Raw genomic sequence first — 21,113 nt, forward strand, 5'->3', positions numbered from 1 at the left:
GCTTTTGAACAAAATTAAATTAATTAATGTGTGCCTAACCCAACCCTACCAACCTGTTACCTGGCTAACCAACCCATCATACAAAGTGTATCAGAATATCTATTCCACATTACCATTCAGGAAAGAAAAAAGTAAACCAATAAAGCAGAACTTCAGTGGGTGATAGTTTTGCTAAATTTCTTCGAAGCTAAGTGATAGTTTTGTCATGTGCAGAATTTGAAAAAAAGAAGGGTAAGCATGATCAGTTAGATTAATCTCATTTGTGAAACTTTTATGGCAACTGATTCAAATTATATAGTATTATGGGGTGTTGGGGTTTCATTACTTTTCTGGGTCCGCAGAAGCATGTGACTTCAAACAGATAATATAAAATTGAAAGAAAGCAGGCTCTACCAACATCAAATTAAAAATGAATAATGCACATGCTGCAACAGCTTACCCCAATACCTAATGTGGGTGGGTCCACTTCCCATGTCCTTCTGATCCTCATCCAGAGAAAATCACCGATTTACACTACATGGTCCTGCGTTTTACTCTGTTCCTGTGAACAAGGTAAGAAAAGTCGCATTATGAGATTTTGAAGTTTGAAATCGACACCCATTAACTTGGTTCGGAACCCCACAAAGCAAAATATGGTAAAAGAAAATTACAAGTTGTGTACTCAGCTCATAAAAAGTAGACGCATCTGAATTTGCCATTCAATTGATGTATCCATCTATGGTTTGTCTTTTCAAGTGTTTGTTCAAAATATATCATCCAAGCTAACCTTGGTCCCCATCAACACAATAATCAATGCGATCTTCACGTCAACCTGCAACTGTCCCATATCCTGAAAATGAAGACACGTGTTATCACATTAGCACCCAAATCTCAAACATGGAAAACTCATCCATCACTCATGTTTGGCCCAATAATAATCTACCCACCTGCTTTTTTATGGCAATGCACCGCCCAGTCACCTCTCGACTAGGACCCTCATCTTCAACTTTGTGCTTCTAAGCAAAATGAACCACATGTATCCATCCATTTTTTTTTTCTTCACCTCGGAGTTTATTTAGACAAAGATTGCAAAAATCCCAGACATGGCTTCGGAACCATTTTACGTTTTGGCTCCTCATATTCATTGAAAAACACATACTCGAAATACGTGTTCAATAAAAAAATTTACAGACAATTTTAAACACAGTATATGTAAACAAACACATAAAAAGTGATTTCAAATGATGAAATTCTAAAGATATACTCTCATCACCGGAAATAGAACCAGGGGGAACTATGTGTACCAGAATTTAAGCTCCTCGCAAAAGCAATTTTACATACAATACATGTACCCAATAAGTCCTTCCTGATTGAGGATATTCTCAGTATAGAAATTTAACTATAATCTTAAATTTAAATCTCACTTCTTAAAAATTGAGACGTGCATCATATAATATGATGAGAATCTAAAAATTATAAAGTACATCGTATTCAATACCGTTTAAAAAATAATTTCTCAATATTAACAATCATCACTTCAAGATGCATATTCAAATAAAAAATTATAAAATATAGATCTTGTAGATCCTAAAACTTGTAACACCCTTCCATCAGGAAATCCCCACAAGTCATGTACATGGGCGACTTAGCGACTTAATCAGATCTTGGCCCCTAAACCAAAAAATACATATAAAATAGAACCCTGTTATTTATTTTTCAATTTTGTACATAATTTCTGCTGAATTTAGATAACCATAAAAACAACCCGACATTTTATTAGAAAATAACCAATAAACATTACAGGGCTTTTTTCAACTTATATAATTTCCATTGAAAGTAGATAATAACAATTAAATTGTCATTACTTGAATTTGAATAATAACCAATACAACATACATGGCTTATACAACCATGGAAAGATAGTGGTCTGCCAGAAATAAACATTCAATGATCTATTGAGAAACACAATCTGACCCTCTATACATGCAATAGCAATATACTAACATATTCCTAAACAAGGAAATAAACTTCAATACAAATGAAGCTACTGGTTGTCTATAAAAACCATCAAGCTTGGCTCAGAATAAAATGAAGGAAAGAGAGTCCCGAAACTAGATATTTTTGGAAGAATGTTTTCTCTTTTACTAGGATATCATCGACACCAGAGAGAGAGAGAGGCTTTCTTCTCCCTCTCCCCCAAAAGCTCTCCTTTAGTAAAATAATGAATGACAAAATAATTGGAAAAAATAGATTATCATTCGGTAACTTTGCAGCCATCCTCTCCTTGCTTCAGTATCATCACATTCCCCTCTCCTTGCTCCACCGAAAAAAAAATTGACAAAAAGAATATGTACGTTGTGAAATTAATACCTATCACAAGATGGAATCGGTCAATTTGTTTGATTAGACTACAAGCTGATCCAGCTGCATTTGCTCAAGCCATGCTCCTAGAACAGAGTGATCAATAGACTCAACTTGAGGATTGGAATTCTGCCCATCTGCAGATACAACAGGGCCACCAGAACCTGCCAACTTCTCTTTAATCTCGGATGGAGATTCTTTCACGAGGGATTGAACCCAGGACAGATCAGGCTCCTCCCCGTTGTTTCCAAGCTCAAATGAGGATGACCTTTGCAATCGACCTAACTCATTTCCATTCACCGACCAATCTACCTTTCCATTCCCATGAGGAGAACCCCAATTAGACCAGGAGTTACCTGGGGACCCAACAATTGAGACAGGATTGTGGGCACCAAGATCCCTTGAACTAAGACTCCGCAGCTGCTGCTGCTGCTGCTGCTTGTCACGCTGTGCAAATGCAGATAATCGGGCGCTCATTGGAGAGATTGGTTCCAAACTTCTCGGTGACATCCTTCCCGGGGAAGAGACACCAAATGAAGCCTGTAAAAGAGTATGCTCAACATTCCTAGGAGATGAGACACTTGTATTTATGGGTGATAACGAACTTTGAAGTTGTTGAAACTGGTTAAAAACAGCTGATTTGTGTGTTGGGGAAAATACACAAGCCGCTGCTGGGTCAGAATACCTAGGAGATGAAGAAATTTCAGCAGAAAATAGATCATCAAGATTTGATGGAGTTAGTGTCTTAGACCGACCAGATCGACTAACTGAAATGGCACCAGGACGGGGCTGAGAGAAACAGCTCAGGTCATTCAAAAGGTGTTGCTGACCATCAAAATCTTGCAACACATCCAAGTCTTCAGGCGGCATGTCACGAGCATTAAGAGAAGACCTTAGTCGACTAGTTTGAATATTGCTTCCTGGTAAATGAAGAGCTGGAACATTCGGCTGCGGCCAAGCAGAAGATGAGTGAGAAATGCCACCTGTAGATGGAGACATTTGCTGAGCGAAGGGAGATGGAGACATGGCAGAAAGTGACGAAGGTGAACCGGGAAAGAGGCTCATTGCAGCAGCCATGTCCATGACATTAGGAGTAGAAGCAGACGAACGGGGTGAAGGAACCGCGGATCCAGTGGACACGTACAATGGACGCAGCTCTTCTGCGGTGTGGGCAAAAAAACAAACCCTTCTATTACAGCTAACACCGTCTTTGCACAGCCTTGTTCGATATTGGGCAGGGTGTAGCCAACACTCAAATACTCCATGAGCATATTCACACATATCCCCGCGTCTACAAGCCCCCTTTCTAAATTCAGGGCATGGCACACAACTGTAATGGAACTTTCTGGGGTCTCTCCTACGAGCATTCTCACCAGGATGAACAAAAGGACATTCAGTCCAATCATGAGAGTATGCACGGGAACAAGGTCGAACCTTGAATGAAAACATGCGAAACTCATCTGTAGCATATATGCTGTTCTTTATATCAGGAAGTGATGGGTCAATTGGATATTCTTTCTTCTCGGAGGCAGAATTAACAGTTGCATCAGTAAACTTGGACGCCATAGGAGAGGATGGCAACCCATTTTCAGGTGATAAAAAATGAGTCGCTGAATCCGCACATGATGAATTAACTGCTACTGGAATAAAACAGTCACCAACAGACCCATCACAACCACTATCTGAAAGTAGATCTTCAAGAGTTGCTTTAAAACCTTCGAGCTTAGGAGGAACAACAATAACATCAACAGGACGATTTCCATTAGCATCCACGCATCTGATGTCAGCACCAGATGACAAGAGCAATTTCACAACATCAACTGCATTAACAGAACCACTTGATGCAGCACAATGAAGGGCAGTGCTTCTATCTGTCCCGCAGGAGAAATTGACATCAACCTCGGGACACGACAGTATAAGTTTTAGAACATCCACACTCCCATACATTGAAGCAACCATTAAAGGAGTTCGGTGCTCCTGAACAATTTGTTTGGATCCAATCTGGCGGACATACCAGAGCCCAACTTTGTTTATTAGAGAAATATCGCTATCTAAAGCTAACTTGAAATCTTCAAAATCATTGTTAGAAGCAAGCTCGAGTAGGCAGGAAAAAGAATCTTCTGCACAAACAGTTAGGTCTTTCATGTCTTCGGCTCTAGTTGAACGTTCTACAGCAGATGAAGATGGTGTTGATAGAGATTTTGATTTCTCTGGACCACGGCACATGCTTCGGTTAGCTGGATGTTAATAATCATGGAATTTAATAAGTGAGAAAAGATATAATTGAATTAAAATAGTAGTTAAACCAACCAGAGAATGAAAGCAAAAGAGAAAGATAGATGCCCAATTAAAAAACAAACACCTTCAAAAATTTATTTGCATGCACTGAAGCATATGCAAGTCTTTTATACCTTACAAAATTCAAATAAAATCACATAACCTTCGATATTTATGTCATATACTTCTACTTGAAGAAAAATATTTGGCTCCGTCGTAATCTATGTCAGAACAAACAACAAAACAAACTACAAATTTAAACTGAAAGAACTTCTATGAATATCCCCAAAAACGCCTAACCTGTTAATATATAAAGGCTAAAAAGGATATCAATTAAGTCATGAAACAAAAAGTACATAGAATAAGTAAAACAAAAACCACACACACACAACTTAGCACAACACTTACAGGACAATCAACTGTCATTGAAATTAAAATTAAGTAAAGTATGGTATTAATTTCCAAAAAAACAACACATGCACACAAAATACAACAGATGGAGAAAAAACATGCTTAAAACATGCACTTAATAATAATAATAATAATAATCATACCTCTGGAGCAGAAGAACTTAGACATCAAAATCAAAACTTGAAGTTCAAACAACAGACCCAGGAAAGCATGGTACTCGACCCATAAAGTAAAACAATAAAAAAAAAGAGAATATTCCAGAAAAGCTTGAGCAATGGAACAAGATCTGAATAAAATCCAGAATCAGAATCATATCAAGCAGACTAAATAAAGTTAAAACAAGACAAAAGAAAAAGTTAAGACCTTGTCACAAAAGCATAGAAAAAATCACACAAGAGAAGAGAAGTAAAAATTATAAAAAGAAAAGGAGAAAATTATTCTTATTCCAAACAGAGTCCAAAAAAAAAAAAAAAAAACAAACTTGCATGATATCACTAATAAACCGTTCCATAATTACCGCACAAATTACAAAAAAAAAAATCATTTAAAAATTGTAAACAATAAAAAAAATCACAAATCTGCATCAAAACTTACTTATGCTGTAATCGAAAAAGTATTATCATCAAATATTATATCAATATAATTCACTAAAAATGATCAGCATGCTTCACACTAAAAATACACATGTTTCATCCACCTACACAATCAACTTAAAATTTGGAATGAAAAAAGAGTTTCAATTGGAGGTGGAGAAGGAAAACTGACCGATTGCGAGATGATGAAGTGAAGATCGAATACCAAACCCGATGAAAAATAACGGGAAGGAGGAGATGTTTCGGGTCAATCGACACGAAAAACAACAAAATCCAAACACTGAATCTCAAGAAGAAAGCGATATTAGGCAAAAATGAGGCTCAGAGTTTCCATCTCCATCTGTAGAACCGAGGAAACATGGGAAGAATATTCATAGAGGGGGAGAGAGAGAGTGAGAACTGAAATTGAAATTGAAATGCAGAGAAATTTAGGGCGAATTTAAAAAACGAAGGTAGAGGGGAAGGGCGGAATGGCAGTGAAATGAAATGACAGTGAAATGCACGCCAAATTAAGTCCAAATGAAGTCGCAGAGTGGAGAAGCGGGGAACTTGAAGGGCCGGTGAAAGGGAAAGTGAGAATAGAAGGATTTCGGATAGGAGTGAATGGGTTGGAGCGGTTGACTGTGAAGGAACTGATTACAAAGATGAAGTGAAATGAAATGAGGGTTTGGATTCCACCAATCAGAAAGCACCATTTGTAAGAGCGACAGGGACAAACTGGTACTATGTGTTGGCGGTTTAGATACTCTATGCCGTGTAATTATATTTTTTAGATGGTAAATAAATGATTGTATTTATTCTTTTAAAATTTAATAAATTATTTTTTTCTTTTTTTATTCATTTAAAAATTATTTTTATATTTATTTTACTTTATCTTTAATAAATATAAATTTATTTTATATATTAACTTAATAATATTAAAATATTATCATTTATTAATAGAATATTATATATATTTAAATAATATATGTACACATATGTTTACACTAAAAAAATATAAAAATTATTTATTTTACATGTATTTTTTAATAACTATAAAAAAAAATTATTACTAAAGAAACATATGTTTTTACTATTTTTCTATTATAACTAGCGGAAACATAGGTGCATAGTGTTTGTGTGTATGATTTTTAAAATATGCGTGATATTATATTAGTAAGTGATAATATTGTAATATTATTAAGTTAATATATAAATTAAAATTATATTTATTAAAAATAAAGTGAAATATATCAGAACAGATGAAAAAATAACCATTGATAAATAAAGAAGAAGAGAATAAGCAGAGATACCCGATTTTATAAAAAATTTGTAAAAGTAACGATTAATTTTTAAAAATTTAATAAATTATTATATTTAAATGGTAAAATTGGTATTTTGAAATGGAGACGCAAAAAGGGGAATCCCCTTTATATATTGTTATAGATAAAAAGTTAATTTTTATTATAAGTATTTAAAATATATATAATAAATTTTTTGAAAAATTTACTATTCGCATTTAATTAAATTTTAAGAAAATAATTCTAAAATGAAAATGGTTAAATAATAAAATGATTTATATAAAAAAAATTGATAATAAAATGTGTATACTAAAGCATAGTTACAAGACGGGTTATAAAACTTAATTATGTTTAGTAATAGGCATAGATAATAAAAATAAGTTTATATATATATATATATATATGTATATATATATTCAATAGTATTATAAAAATGATTTGATATTGAAATACATTACATTTAGTCAATTCATGTGCGTATTTCGATATACAAGAAGGTTTGTTTGCATCACATGTTACATTTAAATTTGCTATTGTTATAATATGTTACTGAGTAGCGATAGATCAGATGATTCATGTTTTTAATGTGTTTCTTTGATAAGTATTTACTAAAAGGAAAATGATATCCTGACTCCATTTTTTGACCCCTTATTTGACTCCATGAGGTGGCATACACAGGTGAATTTTATTTTTTAAATTAAAATTATTATTAAACCATTTTACTTCAGACGTGGCACGTTTTGGAGAGTGGGTGTGGGCGTGAAAATTGAAAGGGTGAGAAAATAGGTTTTCTTTGGAGAGTGGGTGTGCGTAGAGGAAGTAAAATTAAAAGGGTGAGAAGGTAGGTTTTCTCTTGAGAGTGGGTGTGCGCAGAGCAAGCAAAAACGAAGAAAGGGAAAAGAAAGAAAGAAAGGGAAAAGGAAGAAAGGAAGAAAGGAGAAAAAGGGAGAAGACGTGTGTTGTAGTGAAATCGAAGAAGACGAAGGGAGAAGACGAAGGGAGAAGACGATCCTCCCAAAGTTAGGGTTTTTGTTGCTCTCCATTGTTCGATTCAGCATTGTGGTTCGTAGGTCTGTTTTTTTTTTTTTTTGAAATCGTCGTTGTGGGTTTTTTGGTTAAGGAATTGAGTTTTTATTTTTGGTGGCATAGTCGAGTGAGTTATTCTTTAAATGCAAATTTAACATCTATCTTGTACAGGTGAATGACCACAACACTGTAATCGAAGAAGAAAAAGGAAAAGGACAAAGCTTGCGAAGTTAGGGTTTTTGGTGCTTTCAGTTGTTCGATTCAGGCGGTGGTTGGTAAGTTTGTGTTATTTTTTCGTTTTTGTGATTTTGGTGCTTTGATAGGTGCATGAATGATAGTTTTCTAACTAGGTTGATGAAATCTGTCTTATTTTTTTGTGATGACCTGTTTGATCACAAGTGATGACCTGTGCTGCATTTTGTGCAATAATGTGGTTTGACTCAATTTTTTGAACTCATACTATAGCAGTCAATAGTTGATTATGGGGTGATTGTGCAAGTGCAAATAGACTACTCTTCCAATCTTAAATGCTTATAATATATTAGACCTTCTAATTAAAGGAGGGTACTTAACCAATCTCAATCTCAGAAGGAGGGTACTTTACCAATCTCAACCTCAGATACCAATTTCACAATTTTTTACTATTGTGGTGCAATTTGAATTAGAAATTAAGAAAGTGATGCACTTTTAAAAAATAAAAAATAATTCAGGACAAGTTGTGCAAAGTTGGAATGACTTTGTGATCATCGACGAAACTACTTAATGACGGGAGAGCCACGGCTCCCCGAAAATTTATGAAATTTATTTGTATATATATTTATTTATTTTTAAAATTATATTTATATATTATTTATATTATGAAAAATTATAATAAAAGATAAAATAAAAAGTTGAATGGAGACATTAATTTATAAAAGAGATTAGAGTTTTTTTTTCTAGCTGTAAGAACTTTTCATAATGTAAATTATCATGAAAGTGTGTGAGGAGAAATAAATACAAAGAGATAGATTAGAAAACAGAGGTTAGGAAACACATAGATTGAGATTGAAGTATACATTCTCGAATGATCTCAAATATCAAGGTCACTATCTTATTATAATTTATATATGTTAAATTTATGATTCTTTTTAGGATGTTTCTCCCAAATTAAGTTTATTCCAAATGAGTATAAACCCTAATTTTGATTTTAGGGATTGTTTTATGAAATTTGTATGAACCTTAATTATAATTTTTTCCAAATTATTATAACCCTTAATTATGAAATTTAGGGATTTTATGTTTTCTGCTGCCTATGATGATTTTTTTTAAAGTTTTAAATTTATATAGTGTTGCTTATTTAATTAAAGTTGTATGAATTTTATTATGTTTTGCATTGTGATAATTGTGATTTGTGAATACAAATGTTATCTTTTTCTAAATAGGTGAGAGGTGATAAATATATATTAGAAAGATTATGATAAAGAGTAAAAGAATTGATTCGTTTTTGGAAAGAGGAAGGTTTGTGATAAAGATGAAAAAAAATGCATCTACATTAACTAAACTTAACAAATTTCATGAGAACCAAGAATTCAAGACAATGAAAAATATATCTTTAAATTTCCTAGAGTTACATATAATAAATTTTAAAATTTATTAGAACACGATTTGGGAAAAACATCCTCAAATTTGACAATACCCACCAAATCAAATTGACGAGGTATGAAGGGCTTATCAAAATGGTATTCATGGTTTGATATCATGATATAATAACGAATGATAGTCATACTTTTTTGAATTCTACTATTATGTGTGCTTGTTTTAAACCAAAGAAATGAAGAGAAAAAATGAAAAAAAAATCTAACTAAAAAAAATTATATGTAACAAATTTAATTTGGCGCCCCTAAATTTTTTGTCCAAGTTCTGCCACTGTTCATGATAAAGAAGTTGTGTCATTCAAACATGATTTCAATCAAATTGAGAAGAAGTCGTGACATAATGGGTTTTGCAATCTCATACCCATCCCTATAGAAAAAGGTCATCACCATCCTCGTACCTAAACTCAATGAGTATCAAACTCTTGTCTCATCCCTATTCCTACCGGATAACGGGTATATACTCGTACCCATCCTCATATTCGCTTTCTTACCGTTTTAATATTAATTAATTAATTTTTATACAATAATATAAAATTACGGTAAAGAAAACATAATATTATCAAATATTCAATATTAAGTGGAGACTTGTTTCTTTGATATCAAATAATTAGAAAGAAATTATAATTATATACATTTCAAATTAAAATACCAAATAAAATCTCATGAGAACCAAAACATTTATTAAATTTATAAACATTAATGAAACATAGTTGATAAAATTTAAAAATATTTTTTAAAAAATATAAAATGAAAATAAATATTCAAATTAAAATATATTTTAAATATTTGTTTACTTCAACTTTTTAAATTCTAATGATTCTATTTTTTTACACTAATAAAAGTTATAATGCATGACTTAATCAAAATCATGCAAAGAACAAAGATTAAACTAATAATAATAAAATTTTAATATATATCTTGTATATTTTAACCTTCAATATATGTTGGTAGATAAAAAACTTCATAGCAATTATATAAATTTTTATATTATAGTAAATAAAATTTATTTATTTAATTATAGTGACAAAATTACAATTTGATATTGAATTAGAAAATAAAAAAAAATACTTATACAAAATATATCAAAATAATATTCTATATGATAAAAATAAACAACAAATAAAAATATTAAAAAATTATCAAATATGTGTTTTAGAAACAATTTGAGAAATTATTGAATGGAATCTCACAAAGGAAAAAAATATATAATTAAGGGTGTGATAAAATGAAAAATATTTTAGAGATTTAAAATAACTTTTCAAATATCAACATAGTCAATGATCGAAAAATAACAAAAAATTTTTTAATAAAACAAAAGAGTTCTTCAAATGAAAAAATAATAATAATAATTATAATAGACTAAAAAAGATAAATTTTTTATATTACCCAGTAACAAAAAAAGTTTATGTATTAAAAATATACAATAAATAATTTATTTTCATGTAAAAGGAAAATATACAATAAATAAAAATATTAAAAAAGAATAGAAATATTCAAATGTGAGACACAAAAAATATTTAACATACATCAACTGAACATAATTGGATAAAGGTTATGATATGATGAAAAATATATTGGAGATGCGAATGAATTTCATGAAAAACAAACAATTAGAAGAATTAAAAAATAAAAAATGTGTAGTAATATGCATACATACACACACACAAAAGTTAGAAGTGGGCTTTAAAGCCTAACTCAATCCCACAAAACCGACTTGTAAGGTGAGGATTGCACCCACTTATATATATATATATATATATATATATATATATATTATGAATTGACCTTATCTCTAGTCGATGTGAGACTTTCAACACAACCCCTCACGCCGAGGTATATTCTGTTAAAACAGATCTATCTAATAATCTTAACCAAGAAGGGGATCTGACCTGGTTATTGAGTATTTCACTTGGTTAAGTTGAATCCTTAAAGAATCTTTAAGTCTTATAACCTAATTAATCAATTTCGCAGTTCTGTGTTAATGGACTTTTTAAGGCAATTAAGAAAGATTGTAAGAGAAGAGAGAAACCAAAACACAACAATTTATACTGGTTCGATTCAAGATGAATCTACGTCCAGTCTTCTCCTAAGTAAATCCACTTAGGAGGATTCCACTAACTCAATTAGGATCCAAGAATTACAAGAACATCTATATAATTCTAGAACCTAAAAACTAAGGAACTTGATCTACCAATCAAGAACTCCCCCTAAGAGCAATGCATCCACGCAATTGCACCTAGGCCTTCACTTCACATAGTGAAACACCTGTAATCAGAAATACAACCAAAAAAGAATCAAGAAACGAATACACCTATTGTTGTGCAGATTTGTCAATTAGCTCCTAGATCCAAGCTTGGCCCATCAAGATTGAATCCACCATCAACCTTCTTGAATCTTTACTTCAATGATCTCTCAATAATGCTTAGGAACTCTATAAATCTCAGAAGGCAGTTTCTCAGAAAGTCTCTCAGGAAATCTGTAATTTTTCTCTACACTTAAAATTGATTTTAGAAACTGGTTCTATACAGAGTTCACTGCAGTCATTAATGGATTAGGAATTTACCTAATGGATTATCGCGAGTGTGTTTTAACTGTCTTAGTGCAATACCTTCAACTAATCCATTAGTTAAATAGCTAATTCATTTATGAATGCACATGCAAGGGTTTGATGGTTAATACAACTCAATACAAGCTTAGTTTACATATGATATTTTTGCTCTAACACCCTAATGCACAATCTAACAAAACAAGACTAATTCCAAACTAGTAATTCACATGATGTGTGAACTTGGACATCATCAAAACCATCTACATATGAGTTGAAGTAGCTCCCCCTTTCAACAATCTCTCTCTTTTTTATGATGGCCAAAATATGTCCTGTAACATAGCAGCATTATGTGTCCTGCAATACAGAAAAAAATAGCTTTCTTCCCCTTTGGACATTAGCAAAAAGAGCATAGGGGTGTAACACGACCAAACCAGCACATACCATAAACATCACAGATTAACAATACAAAATATGAGAGTACTAACAACATAGGAGATGAAATCAGGAGCACATGTTAACATCAGAGTGCATACAACCATAAATCAAATCAGCAATTAAGTATTGCAATATCAGTTTAAATCAATAGTGCAGAAATTTATGGAAGTATAGACATGCAATAGATAAAAGCAACAAATAGAAGCATCAACCAAGAGCAAATAGAGACCAAGATCATTAGGATGTATAAACAAGTCCAACAACAGGAATATCAGAGTGCATACAGGTAGTTAAGAATTTTAGTACTAGCATATGACTAATCTAATGAATTGTGTAGTGTTCAGAAGCAAATGAGCCATAACAGGAAAACGATAATCGATTAGAGAATTACCTAATGGATTAATTTATGCAGAAATATGAAAAATGCACATTTTACTTCTATTTTAGTGAACAAACATGCAGTAAACTCAAAATATGGGAGTACTTCAACCAACAATTATACTTGATCACAATAGAAGTGGAACTTTTCACCTTGGCAATGCCTAAAATTTGACCTTTGTTATTATCACCTCTTGTAACATGACCATTAATTGGCTTTGTAAGATACCCTGCAGAAGTTCTTCACATCTCCTTTCATGTGTCTTAAGCATCCATTATATAGAAGCTACATTGTTTTCCTTGCATCAAGACACAACGGAAACAAAGATTAAAGAGAAGATGCAGGTACCCAATTGAACTTGGGTCCTTTCATGTTAGTGGTTTGAGGTGTTCCTTTAGGTACCCACTTGTACTCTCCTTTAGGAACCCCACAATTTTTAAAATAGCAGAAATTTGATGCATGACCAAGTTCAGAACAGTAGGAGCAAATGACAAATGTTGGATTACTCATATTTAGAAAATTTTTTGTGCCTAATGGATTAGATTTGCCACTATAACCTATTCCCTCTTTATTAAGCACACTCCTTTGAGATCCTAACACTGCATCAAGGTTTGATCTTCCCAAAGTGAATTTTGAGAGAGTTTTCATTAGGTAATCTATCTTTTCTAGTTGTCCTGGGCATTTTTCACATTGGGGAGAGCTTCTGCCATCTTTGGACCTAGAGTGTTTCTTAGATTTTTCTAGTTTTTCAAGACTTGTTATCAGATTTTCATTTTCCTCTTCTAGTTGCTTTACTCTACCTTCAAGCCATTTAATTTCTCCTCTACGCTTATTATTTGACTTTTGCAATTTCGTGGCTTCCTTATGCAATTCATTAAAAGCATCAAGTAATTCATAGTAATTATTTTCATCATCATTGGAGTTGAAACTACTCACACTGCTCTTAGAAGAGCTTATTCCAGTCATAAGACAGAGGTTAGTTTCTTCCTCAATGCTTCGATCAGATTTACTGGATGAGTTGGAGTCACTGTTGTAAGCTTTCCTTTTCTTCTTGTGCTTGTCTGCCTCACCTTTCTCTTCTAGTTTTTCTTCAGCTTGAGGACATGACATTCAGGTTTGATGTGTCCCATTTTTCCACACTCATAGCAGGTTGGAACATGTTTTTCTTGCTTCCTAGAGGATTTTTTAATTTATGCAGAATTACTGATAGTTTTGTTCTTGTATTTTAGAAATTTTGAGAACCCCTTTACGATTAGTCTCAAGGCTTCACTGTCAGAGTTGTAATCATCATTAGAGTCATCTACAGTTTTTGTTTTCTTCAGTTTTGCTGCAGATTTTATAGCACTCTTCAAGGCTATTGTGTGCCTATTTTCTCCATCCTCTTCTTCCTTGAGTCTTCCAAACTCTAGTTCGTGTTCTCTTAGCTTCCCAAAGAGTGTAGCTATGTTCATGTTAGTGAGGTCTTTGGATTCTGAAATTGCAGTGACTTTCAGCTGCCATGTCCTGTTTAAGCTCTTCAAGATTTTGATATTCAGTTCTTCTTTGTCAAAGATCTTGCCAAGAGCTAAGAGGTGATTTACTATGTGTGTAAATCTCTTCTGTACATCACATATGCTTTCTCCAGCCTTCATTCTGAACATTTCATACTCCTGAATGAGAGTATTCTTCCTTGCTTTTTTTACCTCATCCGTGCCCTCATGGGTGACCTCCAAAACATCCCACATCTCTTTGGTTGATTCACACACAGATACCCTGTAAAATTCATCCAAAGTTAGTGTAGAGGATATAATATTTTTGGCTCTAACATCATAGCGTGTCCTTTTATTTTCATCAAGAGTCCACTGTGAGAACTCTTTAAGAACAATTTTTCCTTCCACAACTTTAATGGGTTGAAAAGGTCCATTAACTACAGCATCCCAGACCCCTTTGTCCACTAATTCAAGAAAAATTATCATTCTCATTTTCCAAAAAAGGGTAGTTTTCACCAGCAAACAGAGGTGGCCTATTGATGGATGCCCATTCAGCAAAGGTTTGAGATGTATTAGACATATCAGGATCTTTTTAATCGATTATCGTGCGATTAACCAGCTCTGGTGCCAATTGTTAAAACATATACGTCTAATAATCTTAACCAAGAAGAGGATCTGAACTGGTTATTGAGTCTTTCACTTGGTTAAGTTGAATCTTAAAAGAATCTTTAAGTCTTATAACCTAATTAATCAATTTCGCAGTTCTGTGTTAATGGACTTTTTAAGGCAATTAAGAAAGATTGTAAGAGAAGAGAGAAACCAAGACACAACAGTTTATACTGGTTCGATTCAAGATGAATCTACGTCCAGTCTTCTCCTAAGTAAATCCACTTAGGAGGATTCCACTAACTCAATTAGGATCCAAGAATTACAAGAACATCTATATAATTCTAGAACCTAAAAACTAAGGAACTTGATCTACCAATCAAGAACTCCCCCTAAGAGCAATGCATCCATGCAATTGCACCTAGGCCTTCACTTCACATAGTGAAACACCTGTAATCAGAAATACAACCAAAAAAGAATTAAGAAACGAATACACCTATTGTTGTGCAGATTTGTCAATTTGCTCCTAGATCCAAGCTTGGCCCATCAAGATTGAATCTACCATCAACCTTCTTGAATCTTTACTTCAATGATCTCTCAATAATGCTTAGGAACTCTATAAATCTCAGAAGGCAGTTTCTCAGAAAGTCTCTCAGGAAATCTGTAATTTTTCTCCACACTTAAAATTGATTTCAGAAACTGGTTTTATACAAAGTTCACTGCAGTCATTAATGGATTAGGAATTTACCTAATTGATTATCGCGAGTGTGTTTTAACTACCTTAGTGCAATACCCTCAGCTAATCCATTAGTTAAATAGCTAATTCATTTATGAATGCACATGCATGTGTTTGATGGTTAATACAACTCAATACAAGCTTGTTTTACATATGATATTTTTGCTCTAACACCCTAATGCACAATCTAACAAAACAGGACTAATTCCAAACTAGTAATTCACATGATGTGTGGACTTGGACATCATCAAAATCATCTACATATGAGTTGAAGTAGCTTCCCCTTTCAACATATTCATCTCATGCGTCGGACAAGAAATTAGTGGGTGGTCTGTTAGCGACCCGATAGCGGGTGGAACAAAATGTCTAAGAAAGTTCGCTAAGATAGGCTCTAACGTGGCTTTGATACCATGTCAGAAGTGGGCTTTAAAGCCTAACTCAACCCCACAAAATCGGTTTGTAAGGTTAGGATTGCATCCACTTATATGTTATGAATTGACCTTATCTTTAATCGATGTGGGACTTCCAACACACACACACGCACACACACACACACACAAACACACACACACACATATATATATATATATATATATATCTAAGGTTACTAAATTGACAATGAATATTTTAATAATTTAAGCGGGGATGAGTATTATGACGGGTATGGGGACGGGTACGGGGCAAATATATACATCTCCATACCCATCCCCATACTCAATTGAAAAAATCAAGGATTCCTCATACCCATACTCATACCCAATCAATGTGGAGATTCCCCGTCAAAATGGGGACGGGTTCTGGCAATACCCACGGGGCAGATTTATTTGTTATCTATAGTGTAAGCCCCAAAAGTTGCAACTCAAGCCAGAAAGATGAATTGAGAAAAGAAAAATTTAATTTGACGGTTGAGCAACGATTTTGGCGTTGAACCACATTTTAAGAAACATTCATTGCAAGGAAACCTCAAGCTCCATATTTGAAGCTGAGCATGAAAAGAAAACCAACTAAAGTCGCATAGTCATGTCTGGGATATGCCAAATATTAGGGTATTTAATTGGATCTAAAAATTAAAATAGATGTCTTTACTATCTAGTGTTGATGAAGTATGATAAGTGATCAAGTCATCAAATCAAATAACCAACACGTAAAGACAATAACATTATATATATCAAACCAAGTGCAATACAAAGAGTTTATAAGTTACATTCAATCCCAACTAGGAAGAAGTTAGTTGCTTATGATGATGTATACAAGAAGGACATGAAGTAGCTTTCCTCCTTCCATAGCTTACAAGAGATAACAATGTAAACCTAAGTTAACCGTGGAGTTTCTCTCTCTAGAATGATTTACAAAATCAGCATGAAAATAACGAAGACATCTCTATATTTATAGAAAATGAAAGTGATTTTTCTTTGTTTTGTGTGAGGAAGTTGTGTTAAGAGATCATATGTCTTTTTTTTTATATTGTTTAGGTTATGTTTGTGTCTTTGTTCTGTTTGTGATAAGTGTCTAGTATTAGTAAAATTGCATATCTTTTAGACACTTATCTTAAATAAATTCAATGTAAAAATTACTAAAACAACTCATTTTGAATTTAAATATAGAATGAGAAGAGAATAAGTAGTAAAAAGTGAAATCTAATGTATTTGTGTTGTTTTTTTCTGGAAAAATGAAGGAAATTAAGAAGTTGGTGTTAAACCCCAAAGTTGCAACTTAGCTAGAAGAGATGAAATGATAAAATCATTAATATGAGCCTGTAACTTAGTGATATTGGCGTTGAGCCACATTTTAGAAAACCTTTACTACAAGGAAACTTTAAGCTCTAAAATGGCAGCTGAGTAAGAAAACCCCCATGGCTGATCACCAAGATGTACTCGAAAAAAAAAGATATGACATGGTGCTTGTATCAAATCCTAACCTCAAACCCACCATGAGATGTGACAATCAGAGAGAAGATTCATCAAAGCTCACAAAAGTCAGTGCTTCCTCTAACATCTATTTATCAAATACAACCTCACTAAAAAGCATGTCATAGAACTACTTCATCAACTTGTTCAAATCATCTCATTTGCACACTTCACACACAATGGATTACATCTAAAGATCTTTCTAAGGTTGAAACTTGGCTTGGTTGGAAGAATTATGGTTTTTCATAGATGCAAAGACACCACTTGAGAAAAAGGAAAACAAATTTATGCTTACATCACTCATGAGCATCCTCAATTCCCATATACACAACCATCTACCATATTCCTTTTATAGCTCAACCTTTATATTTTTCATTTCATGCACCATTTTCATTATTTTGCCTTTGTTTTTCTTCTTTCTTTGTCTTTTTTTTTTTATTTTCTTAAGAGTTGTCGAGAGATATTCAATCATCACATTTAAAAAATTCTCAAACAATTTACTCCTTACTCTCTCAATCATCTTCCTCTCAAACTTAATCTCAACACATACCCATGTTCTCAGCATAGTACTTGTTCTCTTCTTCTAGGGTGTAAGGTCATTGGTCGCACGTAGCAAGTAATAAATATTGTTCTCTCTACAAGAACTTGTGCAACACATGACAATTGTCGTAATTAACAACTCAATTAGACACAAAGATAACAAAAATAGAGAAATTTTTTATGGGTTTTATCAAATAATTGGTGTGGAACACGAAATTTAACATAAAGTATTTACAATTCTTAAGACTAAACTTCATTCATTTCATTCTCATGCACACACAAACATCTCAATTCCATATTCAAGTCAAAATCAACTCACCAATGTACTTAAATCTTATCCCTAATGACTTTGAGCCTATGATAACTTATCAAGTTCCAATTCCTTAAATCCACAACTAGCAATCATGCATTACGTTCAAGAATCTTAAGATTACTAATGAATCATGATCTATCCCTGGATACAAACTCCATTAGGTATTCAATTTCAGTTCTAGGATCAAAAAACATTTTCAAACACCTCAAGAACCAACAATTAAGCCATGGATGATCAAGTCACAACAAACATTAAGCATATGTATTAATATCACAAAATACACAAGATTCAGTTTATTACATCTAATATCAACAAATAAGGTTAGCTCTCCATGGTGGAGAACCTAGGGTTTACAAATTGAAGAGATAAGGAAGAAAGTGAAACCAAAGAGAGATGCACGCCCTTCTCCAAGGTTCTTTGCCTCTACTCTATGCTCCAATTACGCTTCCTTTTCGCATTTTCATCTCCAATTCGTAACCCATCTTCTTCCTTAACCCAAAAGGGGCGAAATCACCATCGATGAATATTGAAGCCCAAGGAGGAGAAAGGAGAGCTCCCAATGCTTAAAACAGCCTCCAAGGACCTCTGCAAGTCACTTTAGATGAATAATGAAGTGTGGGAGGAGTGAATGCTCTAAAACCTCAAGGAAAACATGAATAAATATCCAATTTTGAGATGTCAGCGACGCCACTGCTTAGCGCCATCTTAGCACCACTAAGCGCCATCAGTTAAAACGTGAAAGGGACTTTCTGTCAAACCATCGCTCAACCCTATTTTCCACCGCTTAGTGCCAATTCTTTCGCATTAACTAAGGCTCAATGCCACTTTTTCCACCGCTTAATGCTAGCTATGCAAGGGCTGGTGGTGCTTACCCCCAGGCAGTTTGACAACACTTTGTAATTGAAGCACTGATGTAATCCAAGTGGCACCCAATGCAGGTATTTGCTTCAAATTAAGTTTTTCTTGTCCAAAACATGCTCCCTTGAGTTCTAGTTTGTTTTCCTCCACTAGAAATGCTCCTTATTCATTTATTTCACACACTTAAACAAAGAGATTAGAGGTAAAAAAAAAGCATAAAACAACTAAAATACAAAACAATATAAAACACACTAAACTTGAGGATAAAATAAGATAAAAGTTAGGAAATAGTTTATTTATTCATGATAACAAACACACAAAAATAGATAAAAATGGATGTTATAAAAAATGGAATATCAAAATCCATCGATAATTTTCCTTAATAATTACATATTATCAACAAATTTTCATCCTTCGATAAATTCAATATTTCTAATAGTGTTATAATATTATTATACAACATAAAAATATTTTCTTCTAATTTTTAATATTCTTATTTAATACTCAATTTATAGAAGTAAAATTAATCTTCAAGTAAATCAATTTTTTTTAATAATATATATAAGAAGAAGAATTAGTCACACTAGTCTAGTTTTTAGTAATTGCTATATTATGCAATAGTTTTATATATAAAAAAGAAATATGTATATGTTAAAATTAGATTTGTCTAATAGCTCAACCCAGAAAACGATCAAAATTGATTAATGAGTCTTTCACTTGGTTAAGTGGAATCTTGAAAGAATCTTTAAGTCTTATAACCCAATTAATCAATTTCACAGTTTTGTGTTAATGGACTGTTTAATGCAATTAAGAAAGATTGTAAGAGAAGAGATAAATCAAGACACAACAGTTTATACTGGTTCGATTCAAGATGAATCTACGTCCAGTCTTCTCCTAAGTAAACCCACTTTAGGAGGATTCCACTAATACAATTAGGATCCAAGAATTACAAGAACATCTATATAATTCTAGAACCTAAAAACCAAAGAACTTGATCTACCAATCAAGAACTCCCCTTATGAGCAATGCATCCACGCAATTGCACCTAGGCCTACACTTCACACAATGAAGTAACTGTAATCAGAAATACAATAAAAAAGAATCAAGAAACGAATACACCTATTGTTATGCAGATTTGTCAATTTGCTCCTAGATTGAAGCTAGACTCATCAAGGTAGAATCAAGGTTAAAATATCTTTTTGGTCCCAATTTTAGTCAAGTTTTTTCAAATAAGTCCTAATTTTGGTTTTGTGTTCAAATATGTCCCAATTTTTGTCAATTTTGTTCAATTGGGTCCTTTTTTGCTAACACCGTTTAAATTATTAACGTCCATGAACAGTGACTGCCACGTGTCACTTTGTGGTTTTTTTCAATTTTTTTGAATTTTATTTATTTATTTATTTATTTTTTATTTTAATTTTTTTAATTTTTTTTAAATGTACACATGTCAACCCAAGAGTGTGCCACGTGTTACTTCGTGGTTTTTTTGATTTTTTTTAAAATTTTTTTTAAATTTTTTTTTAAATGTCCACGTGTCAACCCAGTAGCGTGCCACGTGTCAAAGTCAATGTTCTAAATTCAATTTGGTTCCTATATTTGTTATTTTTGTTCAATTAGGTCCCAATTTTTGTTAACATTAACCAATTTGGTCCCTCTCCAAATTAAAACCAAATTTAATTTTTATATTAAAATTCACATTTTTTATTAAATATTTTTATATAATATATTAAAATTCACATCATTATAACTTTGATATAAAAA

General features: G+C 32.7%; 1 pseudogene across 2 annotated transcripts; it reads right to left on the reverse strand.

Annotated features, from left to right (window-relative positions):
* Window positions 1–1,816: 1,816 nt before the first annotated feature.
* LOC114164954 (zinc finger CCCH domain-containing protein 30 pseudogene) lies at window positions 1,817–6,094 on the reverse strand (annotated as a pseudogene). 2 transcript variants are annotated; one of them, XR_014983883.1, is made up of 2 exons: window positions 5,794–6,094; window positions 1,817–4,550 (listed from the first exon to the last, which is right to left on the reverse strand). The product of XR_014983883.1 is annotated as a zinc finger CCCH domain-containing protein 30 pseudogene, transcript variant X2 (transcript). The 2 variants fall into 2 exon arrangements; XR_014983878.1 differs by having other exon boundaries at window positions 1,817–4,577; window positions 5,794–6,093.
* Window positions 6,095–21,113: the final 15,019 nt, after the last annotated feature.

Source organism: Vigna unguiculata, chromosome 1 (assembly GCF_037176805.1).
Source record: "Vigna unguiculata cultivar grain cowpea cultivar isolate G323 ecotype 2 chromosome 1, ASM3717680v1, whole genome shotgun sequence".
NCBI classification, from domain to species: Eukaryota; Viridiplantae; Streptophyta; class Magnoliopsida; order Fabales; family Fabaceae; genus Vigna; species Vigna unguiculata.